The following is an 11,882-nucleotide window of genomic DNA, read 5'->3' on the forward strand; positions in this document are numbered from 1 at the left end:
AATTTCTGGCCATTTTCCTTTGCCGCGTGTGTGTAAAAAGATGTTTCCTGAGGTAACTAAAGCCATTCCACGGACCCCTGCACTCAGATCTATCTGCTTATGCGGGAAAAGCAATTTAGTGTGAGAGGATTATGAACAAAATCACAAAGGCACAATCAGCCTCGCAGCTATTCAGGCTACTGAAGGAAGTTAATCCCTTGTATTAAGCAGCCAAAGACTGCACATTCCTTAGGGCCAGGGTGCAACAACTGTGCTTTCCTTTGTTGAACAGACCTCACAACCTTCCCCGCTGTTTTACATGGAATTCAGGGCCGATTCTCACAGAAGTGTTTTGCACAGGGCCTGTCGACAGTCAATGGAAGCAGGTTGGAATTGTCAGCCACAGACCATCTGCTGGCTATTATGGTTTCTTTCATTGTTTGCTAGAAAACATGCCTACCCTGCCATAATCCTCAGTTATGTTGCTGGGATATTAGAAAGAAGCCATTTCACATGACCAGGTAGAATGCGTTGTTACAAAGGTTGTGTACTACCCCCAGTCTGTGCTCAAGATTCCAGGCACTCACCCAGAGTCATGTTCCTGTTGAGAAGCAAGATGCAGCAGAGACTCTAATATGGCTTAACTACACATATTTACACCAGAGTTTAGGTGAAAGGGGTGCAGATCTTACATCATTGTCATCGCAAGAGCAGCCCAGCATTGCAGACAGAGCCATCCTAAGAAGCATCGTTTGTTCCTGGCTTCCCAGTCAGCTGTAATGGTCTCTGCCTTCAGCCCCACCACATGGTTTTCTACCTACTTCCTTTATTGCTTCCAAAAAACCCTGCTCCAAGCAACCCACCCAGCTGCTATTCTAACCCAGTTTTTAAAAGGCACATTTTCCCTCTGAGCACAGCCTGCCCCCTCTCCTGTTTTCAATCCTAAACCTTTCTCCACCCCTGGTAAGCATGGCAATTCTGTTTTGCACACACCCAAGGATTTGTCTTTCATGGGCCATCAACACATTTTGTCATGTAAACAGCCTCTATTCCAGGTGAGGGCCTAGCTTAGCCTGTATTTTTCCACTGGCCTGAAATTTTCCATTCTGTACTCCAAATGTTATCTAAATACTGCTGCCTATTGATTCCTACCATTCCATAACAGACTCTGGTACCCCAGCTATAAGGTAAAAAGGTAAATGGTAAAGGACCCCTGGATGGTTAAGTCGAGTCAAAGGTGATTATGAGGTGCAACACTCATCTTGCTTTAGGCTGAGGGAGCCAACATTTGTCCAGAGACAGTTTTCCAGGTCGTGTGGCCAGCATGACTGAACAGGACATCGTGACGGAAGCAAGAGTGCACAGAGGGGCCACTTACCTTCCCGCCACAGCTATAACAGTGTGATGGTGAAAAAAGGGGACAGGACTCTTCCACTTTTATTCATGATCATGCAAGCTACACCTGCTGAAATGACCTCACATTCACAACTATTAAAGGTGCAAGAGTCCTGTTCCCTTTCCCATCAAGAACACCCTCATAGTATTCCACCGCAAGATTATAATGAACAGTAAAGGTGCTATTATAAATGATTACTAAGTAGCTAATTAATATCCCATTATTTAAACCACTGTATATTTAAAAACATAGTAGCTGACAGTCTATTTGCATTATGCACCTGCAGAGTGATGGTGCTGTTCTTGAAAGTGTTTAACTTGACTAAAATGTTTATTTGCTTGCACCTTAGCAATAACATAATTCAACCACCTCCCCTCCCATGAACGAGGCTTACCCAGCACCCAACACCTAACTGCCACTTGAGCCAAATGGCTCGCCGCCAACATCTTCACACCTGCAACCAACATATACATAATGCCCTCAACAATATCAGACAGCCAAATATCATTTCCCATTTTGGAAAGATGAACACCATCAGTACGAAATAAGGCCTCCTGTTCAAAAGTAATGCTGGGGTGCTGTATCACCCGACCATTAAAGAATTGCATGGCTAGCAATTTTCCTGGCCCTGTTGATAGCCACTGGGTAGGGGCAATCTTGCCAACAACGCCTCTCCAACAGTTGGGACCAGATTAACGTCAAATCCAGCAGCCTATCAAAGTCCTCTTTGATGTTCTTGTTCAGGTCAATGCCCTTCCTTAGAAGCAAGTTGTTCTCTCCTAGTTGAACAATCAAAGCATCGGGGGAACCATGCAAGGCAGCCTGGCCATCACGATTGGCATAACTCTTCCCACTTCATGCCACACCTCGTGACCAGTGATCCAGACCCATGCGTGCAGAGCACAATGGATTAGCAGTCCATCACCTTAACCACTCGGCCACCTTGAAAGGTGGTCGCCCCCAGCCATGCTGCGATTTAAATGGCAGCAGCCCCCACCCCCGCTAACCCAATTGTTTAGTTGGGGGGCTTGTCGTGGCTCGGAGTCCCAATTATGTGGGTGGCATTACTCCGCCCCCTGCCGGGTCACAGTGAGGTCCCGGATGCCCACCCACAAATCCATCCCCCAGAGAAGGGGGATAGATTACTGTAGAAAACAAGGCGTATCTTACTACATAGCTTAGCAAGGCATTAACAGATGAGAAGGAAGGACCTACTTAGTGCATACAAAAACAGGCTTTGACCCGAACATGTTCTTGAAACACAAGCACACACCCAGGCAAGAAAAAGATTCATTGACTCTCCTGTGAGATATGGGCCTGCTAATCTGCACCATTTGCACTGGAAACCCTTTCCTAAAAATCTTAGCCATCCCGGTGTGTGTTACTTATTCCACCACTTTGCTGTAATTATCCCACTGCACTTCTCATTTCATTATCTAAATCCTCTCTTGTTCTAACCCTTTTACCTCTCAGTGAACCATTTCAGATTCTGGAGGCTGTACTCTGTACTCCTTTGAAAGTGAATATGAAATATAATTCAAGCAGACTTGCAAAGAAAAATGCTAATCCACAGCAAAAAAAAAAGGAACACGAACAAAAGAGAAGTTATGCTAAAATTTAGAGTTAGGAAAGTAGTTAGTATTCTGAGGCTGTAGAGGAATTTGTGGGAAATCTAAGCAATTAGGAGCTACAGAGGCTGATGCAAAAGTACTCCTGTCTCACTTGAAAATGAGGGAAGAGACGGGGGCAGTGGCGTAGCGTGGGTTGTCAGCACCCAGGGCAAGGCAAGTAATTTGCGCCCCCTAACCCGTGGATTTGCGCCCCCTAACCCTAACCCCCAGATGTTGCGCCCGGTGCCGCCGGCACCCCCTGCACCCCCCACGCTACGCCACTGGACGGGGGGTTTTCTTTGGTCTGGCTTCCCAGGTATAGGTCTGTATTTCAGCGATGACAGGGCCCATTACTATATCAGTGTTTCATCTAAGGAATTGTGGTGCTGGGCTGGTAAGTTCTGTGCCGAAACCACTGCAAAATTCAAGGGCAACACACACAACCTATATCTGTTCCGGTCAGTGTTTGGTCAGTTGCATGATTTGGCAACAGATCCAGCTTAGGGGAGCTAGGACTTCAATAGGCCTTACGTCAACAGTGCAGTTAGGCTACGTGCTGGCATTAGGGCAAGGGCGGGAGGGAGAAGATTGTGGCATCTTAATAACCTTATCCAACCTCGGCTGGGAATTCATCCAGACTCCCTCTGCTGGAGGAACGAACTGTGTCTGGGTTTCCTTTTTCACCTTCAGCCTACCATGGAAGGTACTCCAAATTGCTTCATTGACAGACATAATGCAGAAAACAGAGAGTATGCATATCTGAAGGCTTATGGCGACAATGTGGGACCTCGGCTATGCACAAATGTGTTTTTGGAAGTTGCAGTCCCCAAGGTATCGTATCGGCTGTGCTTAACAGGGCAGTCTTGAGCATATTTATTGAACAAAGCCCCATTTCAATTCGGTAGATTTATTTCTGAATAAACCAGGCTAGGATTGGACTGTAAAGAGTTCAGGCATCTTAATACTCTAGAGGACTAGAGGGATAGAAACGAGTCTGTGTGCTAGCATAGCTAGGCAGCAGAAATGCCATGAAAGACTTGGAGGCTGTAGAGCAGCCTTCCCTGAGCAGCTGGTATGCCCAGATGATGTTCAACTACAAATCCCAGCAGCCCCATAGTTGGGGATGATTAGAGTTGTAGTTCAACAACATCCGGAGGGCACCAGGTTGGGTAAAGCTGCTCTAGCACATAGCAGGATAATGAAGAGTCACTAATGGCATACTATGACACACCATGTTAGGGTGTATTAAAAGGAACATCATTTCCCAGAACAGAGACAGTCAACATGGTGTCCTCCAACTCTCATCAGCCCAGCCAGAATAGCCAATATTCACAGATGGTGCAAGATATAGTCCAACAAGATCTGGAGAGTACCACATTGTAACCCAATGTCCAAAAAACCTCTGAAAGATACATGTCCTAAACTTAGGAATTAATAGAATGGTTCTAATCAACATAGAAAATACTGGGTTCATCCTGGGCACCACAATTCAAAAAGATGCAGACAAAATATAATAAATTCAGAGAGGACGATGAAGGTGAGACCTATGTGCTCTGCTCTTTCCCTTCTGCCCACCTTCAGTTTTCATGACACAGGTCTTGTCCTGAACCCCGGCCTACCTGGCAGCAAGTCAGCATGTCAAGTCCCCACTCCAGGATCAATCTATGTGTCCAAAGTCCAAACCAAAGCACAGTCCCATGGAGATCCTGGAGCATCCAAGCTGAGATCCATCAACATGGGCAGTTGAGCAGTCACAGCACCTCAGCTCTGCTTTCCCTTGCCTGCTGATTGCAGCATCTGGGCTTGATGAGGCATGTGACTCTCACCTGCTCCAAGCCTACTCCAGCTGAGGAATCACACACCTACTCCTGGAGCCAGCGAGCCCCACCTGGCCAGCTGTGGACCCTTGCCTGCCTCAGCCTCCCAGAGTGCCACTCCCATTGCTCCCTACACCCCAGAGCCCACTGTGTTCAAGGAGATAGGGGCCCCTCTTTCTCTGGTGATGGGTCTTGCTGCTCTGATTCCTGTGCACTGACCCTCATCCCCACCCAATCCTCCATCACCCCATGAGTACTTCCTGCACCAACCTTTCCCTCCCCATCCCTAACTCACCCGGTGTGTCCCACTCCCGGCTACAGCCCTCGCCAGGATCCTCTTCCTCTTTTCTGTTGTCCTGCCAGTTCATGACAGGTCTACCCTGTCCTGCCAGTTCCTTGTCCTGCCATTCTCACCTGTCATGGGGTAGCCATTGTGGTGACCTCCAGATTTTTCAGGCTACAATTCCCTTCATCTCTGATCATTGGCCATACTGGCTGGGGCTGATGAGAGTTGAAGTCCACAACTTCTAGAGGGCACTATGATGGCAACCCTTGTAGACATAGAAAAGCCCAAGCAGAGCAGTGATGCAATTGAGTAATTTTAGACTTTGGACCTACTAATGTTACAGATGGCAAAATGTGGCAAGCCAGTCCAGCTGCACTTGGGGGTGCTCCTACTCTTCCTGCTCAGTGGGGATCTGGACATTGGCCCCAAAGTCCTGCCTTGTCAGTAACCAGTGGCTTCTCTGGAGAATATTTTCCCCAAGGCTAGTTTGTAGCACTGGCTTTATGCTCCCTCTCTTCAAGGCCTCTGCTTCCCCATGCTAACCCATCCATGTTGCTACTACCTCCCCACTTAAGTACTGGTTAGCTCACTCAGTGGAGCCTTGCCTTCTGACCAAGGGCTTCCTGGCTGGCTTCCCAGTCTGAACCCTAGCTGCCAAACTTCCAGGAACGAGGGGCCTTAGTCTAGTTATCTCCTGTTGCTTGGCAGCCTATTCCCATTTGAGGAACACAGGAAGCTGTATTTCATCAAGTCAGGCCATTGGCATTGTCTTCAGTGAGTGGCAGCAGCTCTCTCGGATTTCACACAGCCTTATCTGGGATTGAACCTGGCACCTTCTGCACGCAGAGCCACTGCTATGCCATTGAGCTGTTGATCTGTTCTCCCTGCCCTCACAGCTCCACCCAGGACTCATTTTAAAGTCCCATTGGCTGCAGCTATAGAATTTGCCTCCTTCTGCCATGATTCTGTGGTGCTGGAGGCCACATTTTCCTCAGCTATATGAGGTCTTCTGCCCAACCTTGTATTATTGCTTGTTTCTGATCTTGGGAGAACGATGCTCCACAGGGCAAGACCAGGCCAACAGGGGTGAGTTAGGCCTCAGTCACATAGTCCTTGATATTTATTTAGGTTTCCAAATCTCATCCCCAAGACACCTAACCAGGGTCTTCAAACATGTAATGAGACTTTAAAATGTAATATTTTAAGTGCCTATATGAAATTAAAAATGGGACGCGGGTGGCGCTGTGGGTAAAAGCCTCAGCGCCTAGGGCTTGCCGATCGAAAGGTCGGCGGTTCGAATCCCCGCGGCGGGGTGCGCTCCCGTTGTTCGGTCCCAGCGCCTGCCAACCTAGCAGTTCGAAAGCACCCTCGGGTGCAAGTAGATAAATAGGGACCGCTTACTAGCGGGAAGGTAAACGGCGTTTCCGTGTGCGGCTCTGGCTCGCCAGAGCAGCGATGTCACGCTGGCCACGTGACCCGGAAGTGTCTCCGGACAGCGCTGGCCCCCGGCCTCTTGAGTGAGATGGGCGCACAACCCCAGAGTCTGTCAAGACTGGCCCGTACGGGCAGGGGTACCTTTACCTTTACCTTTATGAAATTAAAATGAACCCAAGTCAGCCTAACCACCAAAAGTCAACCCAAAGAGAAGATGCTCACACTTTGGGGAAAGAGAAGCAGTCATTTAGACTCTTGCATGCTCTTGAGGGACATTGGATTTGATGCTAAGATGGAACAGGCAGATCGGATAGATTTTATGAGGAAATATATACAGATCCGGTGAGGAAATGTTGCAGTTGTTTGGGATTCTTTACTTAGAAAAGAGGTGCGTAAGAGGTGGCATGACAGAAGTTTATAAAATCATGCACTGAATGGAGAAAGTTGGATAGAGAAAAGTTTTTCTGCCTCTTTCATAATGCTAAAACTTGTGGCCACCCAATGAAGCCAAATGCTGGAAGATTCAGGGCAGATAAAAAGGAAGAGGAGGAGGAAGTACTTCTTCACACACTGCATAGTTGAACTTTGCAACTTGCTCAGTAGTGGAGGAGGAGGAGGCAGTAGTGACCACACCGACATGGACAGCTTTAGAAGAAGATTGGACAAATGCTTGGATGATAAAAAGCTAATGGCAGCTACTTAGCCATGAAGGCTATGCCCTGCCTCCATGATAATATAATAATAATAATAATAATTTATTATTTATACCCCGCCCATCTGGCTGGGCCTCCCCAGCCACTCTGGGCGGCTTCCATAAAAACCAAAAATACAATAAAATATCACACGTTCAAAACTTCCCTGAACAGGGCTGCCTTAAGATGTCTCCTGAATGTCAGGTAGTTGTTTATCGCTTTGACATCTGCTGGAAGGGTGTTCCACAGGGCGGGCGCCACTACCGAGAAGGCCCTCTGCCTGGTTCCCTGTAGCTTTGCTTCTCGCAGTGAGGGAACCGCCAGAAGGCCCTCGGCGCTGGACCTCAGCGTCCGGGCAGAATGATGGGGGTGGAGACGCTCCTTCAGGTATACTGGACCGAGGCCGTTTAGGGCTTTAAAGGTCAGCACCAACACTTTGAATTGTGCTCGGAAACGTACTGGGAGCCAATGCAGGTCTTTCAAGTGTTATATGGTCTCGGCGGCCGCTCCCAGTCACCAGTCTAGCTGCCGCATTCTGGATTAGTTGTAGTTTCCGAGTCACCTTCAAAGGTAGCCCCACGTAGAGCGCATTGCAGTAGTCCAAGCGGGAGATAACCAGAGCATGCACCACTCTGGCGAGACAGTCCGCAGGCAGATAGGGTCTCAGCCTACGTACCAGATGGAGCTGGTAAACAGCTGCCCTGGACACAGATTTGACCTGTGCCTCCATGGACAGCTGTGAGTCCAAAATGACTCCCAGGCTGCGCACCTGGTCCTTCAGGGGCACAGTTACCCCATTCAGGACCAGGGAATCCTCCACACCTGCCCGCCTCCTGTCCCCCCAAAACAGTACTTCTGTCTTGTCAGGATTCAACCTCAATCTGTTAGCCGCCATCCATCCTCCAACCGCCTCCAGACACTCACACAGGACCTTCACCGCCTTCACTGGTTCTGATTTAAAAGAGAGGTAGAGCTGGGTATCATCCGCATACTGATGAACACCCAGCCCAAACCTCCTGATGATCTCTCCCAGCGGCCGCATGTAGATGTTGAAAAGCATGGGGGAGAGGACAGAACCCTGAGGCACCCCACAAGTGAGAGCCCAGGGGTCTGAACACTCATCCCCCACCACCACTTTCTGAACACGGCCCAGGAGGAAGGAGCGGAACCACTGTATAACAGTGCCCCCAGCTCCCAGCCCCTCAAGATGGTCCAGAAGGATGCTATGGTCGATGGTATCGAACGCCGCTGAGAGATCCAGCAGAACTAGGAAACAGCTCTCACCTTTGTCCCTAGCCCGCCGGAGATCATCAACCAGTGCGACCAAGGCAGTTTCAGTCCCATGATGAGGCCTGAATCCCGACTGGAAGGGATCCAAATGGTCCGCTTCTTCCAGGCGTGCCTGGAGTTGTTCGGCAACCACTCGCTCAATCACCTTGCCCAGGAATGGAAGATTTGAGACTGGGCGATAGTTGGCCATCGTGGCCGCATCTAAAGATGGTTTTTTAAGAAGCGGTTTAATAACCGCCTCTTTCAGCGGGTCTGGGAAGGCTCCCTCATGGAGGGAAGCGTTCACCACCCCACGAAGCCCATCGCCCAGCCCTTCCCGGCTTGCTTTTATTAGCCAGGATGGGCAAGGATCCAGGAGACAGGTGGTTGGTTTCACTCGTCCAAGCAGCCTGTCCACATCCTCGGAGGTAACAGATTGGAATTGATCCCACTCAACTTGACCAGACAGAACTCTTGCACTCTCCTGCCCCGGCCCTGCTCCCACGGTGGAGTCTACTTCTTCCCGAATCTGAGCGATTTTATCTGCAAAAAACTTTGCAAAATCATTGCAGGAGAACATGTGGCCCGTACTGGGCCCCGATGTTGCAGGTGGTTCCGCTAAATTGTGAACCACCTGAAAAAGTCTCCTGCTGCTGTTTTCTGCAGATGCAATAGAGGCGGTGAAGAAATTCTTCTTCGCCGTCGCTATCGCCACTTGGTAGGCTCGACGTTGAGCTCTAACCTGTGTCCGGTCAGATTCGGAATGAGTTATCCGCCACCGGCGCTCTAGCCGTCTCAACGATTGTTTCATTGCCCTCAGATCCGTGGAAAACCACGGGGCTGTCCGGGCTCCATGCAATCGGAGAGGGCGCTTCGGAGCCAAACAGTCAATAGCCCTGGTTAACTCCACATTGATCAGGGGCAGCCATGGGATCCACAAGAGGGGAGAGTGCCCTTGTGCTGAAGTCCTGCTTGTGGGTTTCCCATAGGCATCCGAGTTGCCACTGTGAGAGCAGGATGCCAGACTAGATGAGCTGTGGGCATGATCCAGCAAGCTTTTCTCATGTTCTTATTGTGAGAGAGGGAGCAATTCAGGAAGAAGCCAGACTAGGGTGCAGGCATCCAAGAAACGACAGTGCACAGTTATACCTGAAACTGCAGATGCTACATTGTAGAGCTGCCATCTAAATTTTTGTATGGTTAAGATTATTTATTCCCTGTATTGTAGTTTTTCTTTTCTTAACCCCCTTTCTTCTTTAATGTGCATTAGATATACCCTTCCTGCAGCCCAGACAGCCTCCCTTTCCTCAAAGCATACTCTAGCACATGATTGGCAGCATTGCAAATGCTATTTTTAGAAGTGGCTTAAGGGTGCCATTGGGGGCATTTATTTCCAGTGTATATCTGAGCTTCAAAGAAGCCATGTTTGTCAGCATCACAACAGAGGATCACCTGTTACAATCCCCATAATTATCACCCTCTCACTTCCAGGACCAATCTGCATATTAAACACAAATATACATTTAATGTCACATCTAATTTGGCCCTTAATAAGGAAACTAGATCTGCATTAACTAAAAAGATGAGGAGTATTGGTTAGTTTATGCTTAACCTGTCTAATCACAGGAACATGGTATAAAATAATTCCCAGTAGAGCTGCATAAAGGATGAAGCTAAGCAGATCCACGCTGTGCACCAAGTCAGAAATGCTTGGGTAATAATACCAGTGTGGAAAGGCCATGGGGTGGTGGTCTTGGCTCACTGGGGGTGTCAAAGACCTATTACTATTTCTGCAACAAGGTCCTTCCAGTTAGCACGAAAGGAGAGCTTTTAAGCTACTGTATGCTCCGAAGCTAAGCATTTGGTACAACTAAAAACATAAGGTGCTTCAGTTTGAAAAGAAAGATATACCAGTTCTGTTCCATACAATGGAACTTCATGGAAAACACAACTTAAGTCACTCTGAAAGATGATATTGGATCATGCCAAATCATTTGCCCATGTATGTACACTGAAAAGAGTAGATCTAGTTGAAAGGCAACACAGAAAGGTCTGCAGTGATTGTTGCAGTACAACCCAGATTATTATTATTATTGAATAGTTTTAAGATTATCGTATAATCTTAGAATTTTCCACTATGCTACTGAAAAAAGGATGGCTCAATAACAATTTCAGTGCTAGTACAGTGAAGTCTCTTGTATCTTTACCAATTTACCAAGTGCATCTTGACCAACCCCACTTCCCAAGTTCCAGGAAACTCCAGTGGCAGAACCAGCTTGATGGTCAGACCAGAACTGGTATTCTGTGACATTTCTATATTTATTTTGCTGACAAGAGATGCTGCAACAGCCATATCCCAGATTTAAGGACCCTAGGGAAACCACGAGAAACCCTGAAGGTACTCAAAGCTATAAAGTATTGGAACAAAATATGTAAATATACTTAAAAATTAAAGTAGGTGTGAAAGATCTATAGTCAAGCAGAGGTTTTCACAATCCTATGGGACTTACAATCTCTGTTAATTCCCTGGTTTATTTCCAAACCCGCCCCCTCAAATTATGATTATTACAACTTACTACCAGCCCTTCACCCTAAGGTCCCAGGGTGGACACAATGATAATATTGAAACACAATATTAAAAACAGTTTAAAATGACCTTAAGATTACAAAATAAGGTGGGTCTTAAAAATAGAGTGATAATTACCAGCTGCACAAACAGGCTTTTGATAGTTGTTCCTTCATAATTTATTATTTTCTTAGGGGTGTTCAGTTTCTCAATAAAACCAAAATATCCACTTAACTGTAGCATGTTGTACAAGACACTCTGTAAGCATAGGTAGAGAGAAAAGGTGTAAATCTACACGTGATTTAGTGAAGTTTGACTTAAAAGAAAGCGAAATTCAAACTCCTTAAGGCAGTCTACCCTGCTGCCCCCCCCCACCCCCCAGCTTGGCTAAGGTCTTAGGTATCATGCAGAACCCAACAACATACAGATTCCTGGTGCCCTTTGTTTTTAAGCCCTTTCAAAATGTCCAGTATTGCTTCATCCACATGGTTTCCAGGCTCTGGAGCAGCTCCAGTTGTACCATGTATTATATATCTATATCTATATCTATATCTATATCTATATCTATATCTATATCTATATCTATATCTATATCTATTCAAACCTTGGAAAGAAGGAAAGCAAGAGATACTTGTGTCTGCCCCCACCCCTTAAAATCTAAACCCATCAGGACTGGGGAAGAGAAGGCTCATTCTCTGTTTATATGAACCGATTAGTGTCTTATAATCAGTAGGGCTTGTGGAGAGCCAACCAGGAAAAAAACATACAATAAAATATGTTTCAGTTCTTTATGTTAATGAAGGCTGATTCAAATGGCCAAGATGGATCATGTT

The 11,882-nt window shown here is 47.2% G+C and overlaps 1 long non-coding RNA gene across 1 annotated transcript in view; it reads right to left on the bottom strand.

Moving 5' to 3' along the window:
• The window catches only part of LOC309519190, a 108,579-nt gene that overhangs the window by 34,436 nt on the left and 62,261 nt on the right, over window positions 1-11,882 (bottom strand). The window lies entirely within an intron of this gene.

This window comes from Podarcis vaucheri (genome assembly GCF_965113315.1).
Source record: "Podarcis vaucheri genome assembly, chromosome: 1".
NCBI classification, from domain to species: domain Eukaryota; kingdom Metazoa; phylum Chordata; class Lepidosauria; order Squamata; family Lacertidae; genus Podarcis; species Podarcis vaucheri.